The following is an 8,701-nucleotide window of genomic DNA, read 5'->3' as shown; positions in this document are numbered from 1 at the left end:
ATTAAACTCCATTATGACATCACAAAATACAAATATACAGAGAAATACAACAAATAACTTCTAGATGCAAACTCTTAGCACATATAGACTATTTATATAGGCATAACCAAATAGCAAATATAATGCATCAAAAACTTGCATACAAACACAGATGATCAATCACCCAGGGGTACTATACTACAAACATCAGGCAGTATTAGAAAATGACACATAAATTGTACTATGATAAAGTCATAATCACAAATAAAACAATTCACCACAATAGACCTGATATCACTATCATTGACAATGCAATAAGATCACTTATATAATAGACATCTCCATTCCAAATACTCATAATATGAAAAATGCACACATTGAAAAAATCAACAAGTACATTCTATTTTCCCAAGAAATAAGGCAACTGTGGAGGATGGATAGTGTGCTTATTCCTCTCTTCCAATGGTGTCATACCATATATACTACACAAAAGTCTAGAAATGTTAAACCTTAATAAACACACATATGACACTATAGAAAGTTGCAATATTGAACACTTATCACATTGTTAGGAAGTTTCTAGACATGGTTTCTAGACATGGTAGAAGTTTCTACACATACACTAATAACACAGAAGCTTAATGTTACAGTTGCTTGGGTAGCTTTGTCTATTCTAGTCTGGGATAGCAGTTGGTAAGTCTGGTATCGGCTAAGCAAGACATTTGTAACACAATAATAATAATAATTTCATGAAATTTATGAAAAGACTATTTTTCATAGAAGAAACAAGTTTTTCTGAAATTTCAAAGCAAAAATCAAATCTCATCCTCTAAAGTCAAATTATAATCAACTTAACTAAGTTCTAACTGGATAAAAATTAAGAAGTTAAAAGTTGAAAAATGCATTGAAAATATACAATAATAGATTATTTCTGTTCACCATTTTACAACCAATAGACATAGAACCATTTAGTATAATTTCATATTTGAATGTTTGTAAAACAGTTAATTAAAAATAAAAATGAATATTTCTGTTATCATTAATGTGATTGTAATTCCATTAATTTCCTTGGTTAATTATTTAGATGACAATTAATTCTTGAATAAATGGGGAGATTTCAAGCATTATGTCAGCAGTTTATGGGGAGAAGATTTACTTATATCTGACATTACTGAGATAGGAGAGAGTGAGCATTTCACATAAGATTGCACCTGTTGTTTATTCTTCTCCAGTCATCACAAAATCATTTGAAAATAATTCCTGTATATTTATAAATGGTTTAAACTGGTCTAATAGCATGATTAGGGGGAGGTATATCTGGATTTCTGATTATTGGCAATGATAGGAGAAGATGAATCGAGGCAAGTTTTTGTCAATTTAATGCTTGAACAACCCTATATCTTTGAAAAGAAAAATGTGATAAAGTGTATTAATGATTCTACATTGACGTGATACGTATGATTCACGAATTTTATTTGCTTCGTTTAAACAAACATTTGAACATGTATAATGTTAAATCGGATGAATTATGTACTAATATATTACTAAACAATCTAGAAAATAAATCAAAGAGAAGTCATCATTAATTATGGTATTTCACAATTATAGGTAAACTGATAAAAAGGGCTTTATTATGGCTATTTCCAATTTCGAATCTAATAATTCTAATTAGAATATAACTAGAAATTAATTAATTACAAATTCATAAAGGATACTTTCCATCGAAGATGTCATTGTATTATTTGTTAATAGCACTTTATTATTATTGATAAGTAATGATTAAATTCAAATATATATTCCTTTGCAGCAATTTTATAACAAACTTTGACATGAATCACGACGTTATGATTAAAATACACTCAAGAGACACCTGGCGACCAAAATTATTAAATCAAAAATTGTTTTGTTTTATGTTTACTTTTTCTGTTTTTTTTTTATTAGTTTAACTTACAAATTAATAAACAACAGAATGAAAAATTGAAATTCATTTAAGTTATATTTTGTTATATAAATATAATTAAAAAGTAACGGCTTGCTTTTCAAGCAAAAACTCAGAAGCTATTCCAAAAAAACTTAACTATATTATCAATACGTAGAAATTCATTCAAAAGCTAAGAAATATTATTTTCTAAATCTTAAATGAATACTGGGTGTAAAGTGTAGATCACAGATTAAAATCATCTACTCCAATGACTTATAAGCAATAGGCTGGCAAAATAACATGATTTCTTGAAGTCGCTACTGTCATTGGCGTTATCGGCATACGACAGGCAAAAAAAAAAACTGCCTGTCTCGTTTAAATAAACTTTGATACGTGAAGTAAACTGGCTTTAGGTTTTTTAATATTATAATTGATTTTTATTCAAAAAGAGAAAGTAAAAAATTCAGCCTTAAAATATAAAATTAAAATGAAGTAAAAAATTTTACACTATACTGTATATGTAAGATATCAGATATGCACTATAAAATTCATAGAAGACATGATCATAGCATTTATCTTGAAATTAAAAATAATGTTTAAATCATGCTGAGTTAAAATTTGTAAAATAGAAAAAAGGGTGTGAATAATAGATCTTGATACTTTCATGCAATGTAATCACGGTAAGAAATATGTTACAGCGTATAATTTGAATTATTATTATTTGTTTAATCAGAAAACATGGGTTATAAAATCCTTGTGACAAGGATTAACAAACAATTCTGACAATTTGATGTAAACAACTTTTAGTAATATAAGCCTTAATGGCAACAATACATTGATATACAAATAAATATAATTACATACAGTAGCAGTCTATGCACAATGTATAAGTATTTAATTTTCATTGACCTTTAAATAAAATCTGTTTTGTGAAAATCTGTCTTACAGCACTACCTCTATGCTGTGAAGAATATAAGTGACTCACATGATTTATTTTCGCTGACAAATACATCTATAAAATGGACATAACTAATAGAGTTATTCTGTTGTATTTTCCCGGAGCTAGGACATAAGTAATTATTCCCCATATGAACACTTCAACACCGAAGGTGCTATTAAAGCACCACTCAAATTATCAAGTCCCGACACTCGCAGATGAAGTATCTTTGATGAACAAACTATTCCATCATTTATATCATATTCATTTAAACCGTTTTTCCTTATTCGATTGGTTCTTGGCAGTGGTACTTCTATCAGGTGGGATGGAAAATCGAAGATACTTGGCACTGCATGTCGCTCTACATACCTGATTTCATTTATATATTAAATAAAGTCAGTCTCATGAAAATGAACTGAACAAATGTAGCTTCTAGCTGTAGGCATCCATGCATCTCTTCTCATTGCAATTACCTACTTTGTCAACTCTTCATTGATGAAAGAAAACCTACGTAACACAGTAAACAAAGTAAACCAAACATTTTATGACTTAAAACTGTTTAATATAGTTTTTAATGTTTAAATCACTTGAATGTACTGAGTAATAAGCCAAAAGGCCTTTTGGATGAGATCAAAGACGAGGTTGTGGTATGTCCTATTCCACTTACTTGTTAGTGGCTGGGAAGCTATCTGCTCATTACCTTTGGTCGAGGTCAGGGGGTCATAGGCTTCCGCCTAGCTTGGTCTTCGGGCCAAGTTATTATGGCTATATTTTGGGCTGTGCCCGCTGTCATTACGGCGTCTAGTGCTGGGGGCGTTCGCCGATGTCGGCTCCCTGGTCGTAGGGTGTTTAAGCGTGATGACGGTCCACGGATCCAACACTGGGCTAGTTCGGCGGAGGATCATCAAACTTTTTCAAACATCAGTAAGTTTTGCATTAAAATTACCTGTGGAAAGTAATTCCAGACTCTCGTTTCAAACGGTTGATGGGCCTACAGTTAATAGTACTTGTTGGCATAGCTTCATGCGCAAGTTCAACACCATAAATTCAGTAAGAATTGCTAAAAGCAGAGCCGTAACTAGGCAGGTGCAACAGGTGCATTCGCACAGGGCCCACTTGGAAGGGGGAGGCCCAAACTGCTGTTCACAAGAAATTATAGTTTTAAATCTTAAATTTTTCCTCCTTTTTACTGGCGATTACATTTTGCCTTATTTAGACCCTAGATGTCTGCTCACCAGTGTTCCCAACCGTGGCGACTTTTAGAGGGACGTAGTGAGATAGCGGAGACCNGCTGGGGGCGTTCGCCGATGTCGGCCCACTGGTCGTAGGGTGTTTAAGCGTGATGACGGTCCACGGATCCAACACTGGGCTAGTTCGGCGGAGGATCATCAAACTTTTTCAAACATCAGTAAGTTTTGCATTAAAATTACCTGTGGAAAGTAATTCCAGACTCTCGTTTCAAACGGTTGATGGGCCTACAGTTAATAGTACTTGTTGGCATAGCTTCATGCGCAAGTGCAACACCATAAATTCAGTAAGAATTGCAAAAAGTATTAAAATTTAAAAGATATATAAAAAATTAATATTTCTATAAATTACAATGCATTAAACATCAGTTTAGTGACTAGTGAAACTCACCTATGAAATATGAGAGTAATTCCTAAACTAAATGCTGAAAAAAAAAGGAAAAACCATCAATCTGCTTAGTAAAAATATGGGTAAAACAAGTAAAACTGTAAACTGTACCGCATGACAATCAGTTTATCTGATATACGTAAAGTGAAGAATTTTGCACTTTTTGGTTGGCTTTATTCTTTTTATGATTTCATGTGTTTTTCTACACTTTTTAGCAAGTTTTAAATTTTAACTTTTACAGTTTTACTAGTTTTTACCCCTTTTACTTGATTGTTTTTAAAAAATCATCGTTATTCCAAGTCACAATTAAATATTATTTCAGTATTAACAATTGTACGAAAGAATGGACTGAAGAGGACAAATAGTCCGAAATGCGTATCCACTCAGTTGTGCAAAAATACTGTAATACGTTGTATAAAATAAAGTATATTTTATTCATCAAGTGTGTTCCTGTGTGATACGTTCCCAATTTTGAAATTTTGTGTTTTTTCCGAAAGAATATAGAAAGAACAGGAAACAACCAAGTATTAAATTTTTTAAAATTTTTTTCAATGTTTTTATTGGATATGATAAAAAAGATTTTATTTATTCTTCTTTAATCATATTTCATAATTAGTTGTAATTGTGAATGCATGAAATCCGTGAAATAGGTTAAAATTTAAAATTTCATTTACAGTATTTCCTTTGGCTTTTGGTTTAGGTGGCAAAAACAGAATTGTATTGATAATTTTACAATTCAATCAGTAAATCAGAAAGCATATTTTAGTTTAAAAATTCTTACAGTTTTTTTGTAATGCAAGAAAATTTTACAATATTAATTTATTAAAACTCTAAGTTCTGTGAGCACAAAGAAAGTCATGTTCATGAAAACTATCAATAGTTGCTCCAATTGTCAGTCTAGCAAAACCTATTGTAAATACGATGGGTTCTATTAGGCTCACAATTGAAGCAGTTAGGTATGAGAAACGAGAACACATCTGTGAAAATTTCTGAGACCAGTGTAAAATATTATTTTGGGAGTGGAGAGAAAACAAGGGAAACTTGTGATTTTGTTAAAATTGACTCAAAGTGTGATCCGATCATAAACCACTTANAAAATGCATTAAGTTGAAACTAACTCAATTCTTAAGCTAATTGTTAACGTGTGCTTAAATCACATGACACTTGTGGTTATTTCTCATTGGACATCATGTGAGAGAAATTGCTTCAAATTTAGACAGTGTATTGATGTTATGTTAGATGGATATCAATTATAAGTCGTATTTGCTATCATATAATATGATTCCAAACAGATTCTGATCCTGTGAGTTTGTATATGATAAAATCACATAAAAATTGTATACTGTGATACTAAATGTAAACATCCCAAAACCCAATATATTAGTAATATGCTAAACAACTGCCAGATTAAATCAGGCTACTTCTCTGCTATTATTTTTAATTAATTTCTAAATAATCTGTCACTGCCAACTGGGAACACCTTCAGCATCCTTGTCTTATAATCTCCCACTTAATCTTCCAGTTGGCACCATAAGTAACTAAGGATGGTTATATCATAATTAAATATGTCTGGAAAGAAAGATTGGTCTGGAGGTCTGGGTAGTGCAACTGGAAATACATCTACAAGGTAAGTGGGAGTTGCAGGTTCTAGTCCTGTTCTAGGCCAATTCTTTTCTTCCAGAATACTATATTCTAAATTATTTATTAAGTTAATTATAATTAATAAATTTAATAAGAGATGGCACCTAATGCCTGCCTCTAAGTGACAAATTATTTAGAAATTAATTAAAAGTAATATTGAAGTAGCACAATTTAATCCAGCAGTCGTTTGGCATACATAATACACGTGCTAGAAATAAAAGGGATGCAATACAGTTTGACCTTTAAATTCTTCTTAATCATCTTGGATAATCTGTGTGACAGGAGACTGAATAGACTTGGAATTAAGTTGGTGAAATAACAAAAAAAAAAAAAAAAAAATTTTTGCATAAGAAAGCAAAATACTCAATCATATTTTTACTATAAACCACATTTTATCATTTCAATTTATATGTGAGGTTTGCCTCAATTCTTTCTATTCAGAGTGACAAATGAACAGACTATCTGGTCTTAACATATTTTGAGACAAAGGTATTTCAAACAATTTTTGTTTTTATATCTTGGGATTCTACATGGTATCAAAATATTTCTATAGAGATGACATATCTAGAAACTGCAAAAACAATTTAAAATAATTTAAACTCAAGTCACGTGATGTTTTCTAATATGCAAAGTGAATATGTTATTTGAATTTAATATTTTTATAATAATGATTACTAGTTCACAAATTTTCCAATGACTTACATTTATTCAGATTTGAACATTAGACATTACTTCTAGCTGTCATCAATGATAATTCTTACTATTTTGGTTATTACTAAATTAATTTTTGATCACCAGAACATGCTCAGTTTCAAGATTTATTTACAAAATTAACAAGATATTACAATAACTGTATTTATAGCATATAAATCATATCATATAGTAATATAATTGTAATTTAACATAAAAATATTTATTTTAATTCTGTTTAAAATTCCAAGAAATATTCTGATTATCTAAATATATAAAATTACTTGTCCTGACTGACTGACTGGGTAACTGATTCATCATCACCCAGAGCAAACCGCTGAACCTAGAGGTGAAATTTTGTACACAGTTAGGGTATGTCATGAAAATGCACACTAAGAAGGGATTTTTGGAAATTCCCCCGCAGGGGGAGAGGGAGAGGATTAAGGCTTAACCTGAAGAATGGCTTCTACCGTACTATTTTAAATGTGATTTTTTGTTTTTAACTATGTTTAGTCTTCATTGAGTACTTAGGAGTATTAAATTGATAACATTTCAGACATTGTTATAAATATTTTTATATATTTCGATTTTTTAACCAAATGTTTGAACCATTTTAAATTCGAATTTGTTATTGCTTATTGGTTCAATTATAGAACAATTGTAAACGTTCCAGAAAATTGATCAAATTGAAAATAGTTTGTTTGATTCTCAGCAATTCTCATCATTCTCAGTGGTAGGTGTTATATAACAATTACTATGGTTATTGAAATACTGAATATAAATAGGGTTTGCTTGCAAAACCCCTGCGGGCAAAGTGACAGGTAATAGCTAGTTAATAATAAAATTATGCTTTTGTGTGATAGGATCAATATTAAAGATAAATTTCAGTAAATTGCCATCAAATCAGCATTTAATTCTGACCACCAGCTATACAGATTGCCTACAAGTTCAATAGAGCTCAATAGATTATATGCAATTTGTAATGTTAAATTTTGTTTCATATATTACCTATAAATTTAAAAGAAAAATGCTTTATAAAAGGATGATTTATCTTTAAATATAGTTTTATTGAACAAAAGATATATTTGGTGATGAGATTAGGTATCAAAAACAGATTATTCCTATTTAAATAATTCATTAATAAATATGTTTTTGTAAAATTATTGTCTCAAATTAAACAAATTTATTTATAGATATATTTATTAGGTTACTACTCCAAAAAATACTTGTCAATAATTAATATAAGTAAAGTAGACTATAAAAGTAGCAATAATGCTGATCACAATGTACATTTTGTTAAATTAATATCATATTTAAAAAGTTTACTTTACTATTGGCTATTGAATAGATGGAAAAGCAACAATTACATGAAAGTTGAATTGATAAAATGAATACTGTATTTATAGCAAGCTTTGTTTCATGTTTCTTTGAAAATTGAAAGTTGAATGTATATATCCAGCTTTATTTACTAAGTATTTCTTGAAAGAGTTATTGGATTTATTTCAGATGAATTATATTTTTTCTGTATAAATTTAAATATTTTTACTCTAATATTAAATTTTAAAAATACAGTAGAGCCTCGATTATCTGACTCAATTGGGGACTGGGGTTGGTCGGATAATTGAAAAGTCGGATAACCAAAAAGTATGAAAAAATCTATTATTAGTGTAGTATGTTATTATATCCCATGTAATTAGTATATTAGTATATCGCTATTAACCTACTTTGCATTGAATTTTCATCGATGTTAAGCCTAACAAAAATTTTTTAAAATAATAATCGTTGCTATTGTATCGTTCAAAATTAGAAAATTAAGCCTTGTTTAAATACTGGCTCCCTTTCATGGTCGAATGAGTGTTGCCAGCTAAAACACGTAAAAATAATATTAAAGTAGCCAA

Source organism: Centruroides sculpturatus, unplaced genomic scaffold (assembly GCF_000671375.1).
Source record: "Centruroides sculpturatus isolate CEXI.00-Female unplaced genomic scaffold, Cexi_2.0 scaffold1224, whole genome shotgun sequence".
Lineage (NCBI taxonomy): Eukaryota > Metazoa > Arthropoda > Arachnida > Scorpiones > Buthidae > Centruroides > Centruroides sculpturatus.
Note: the sequence above shows the minus strand (reverse complement) of the source record.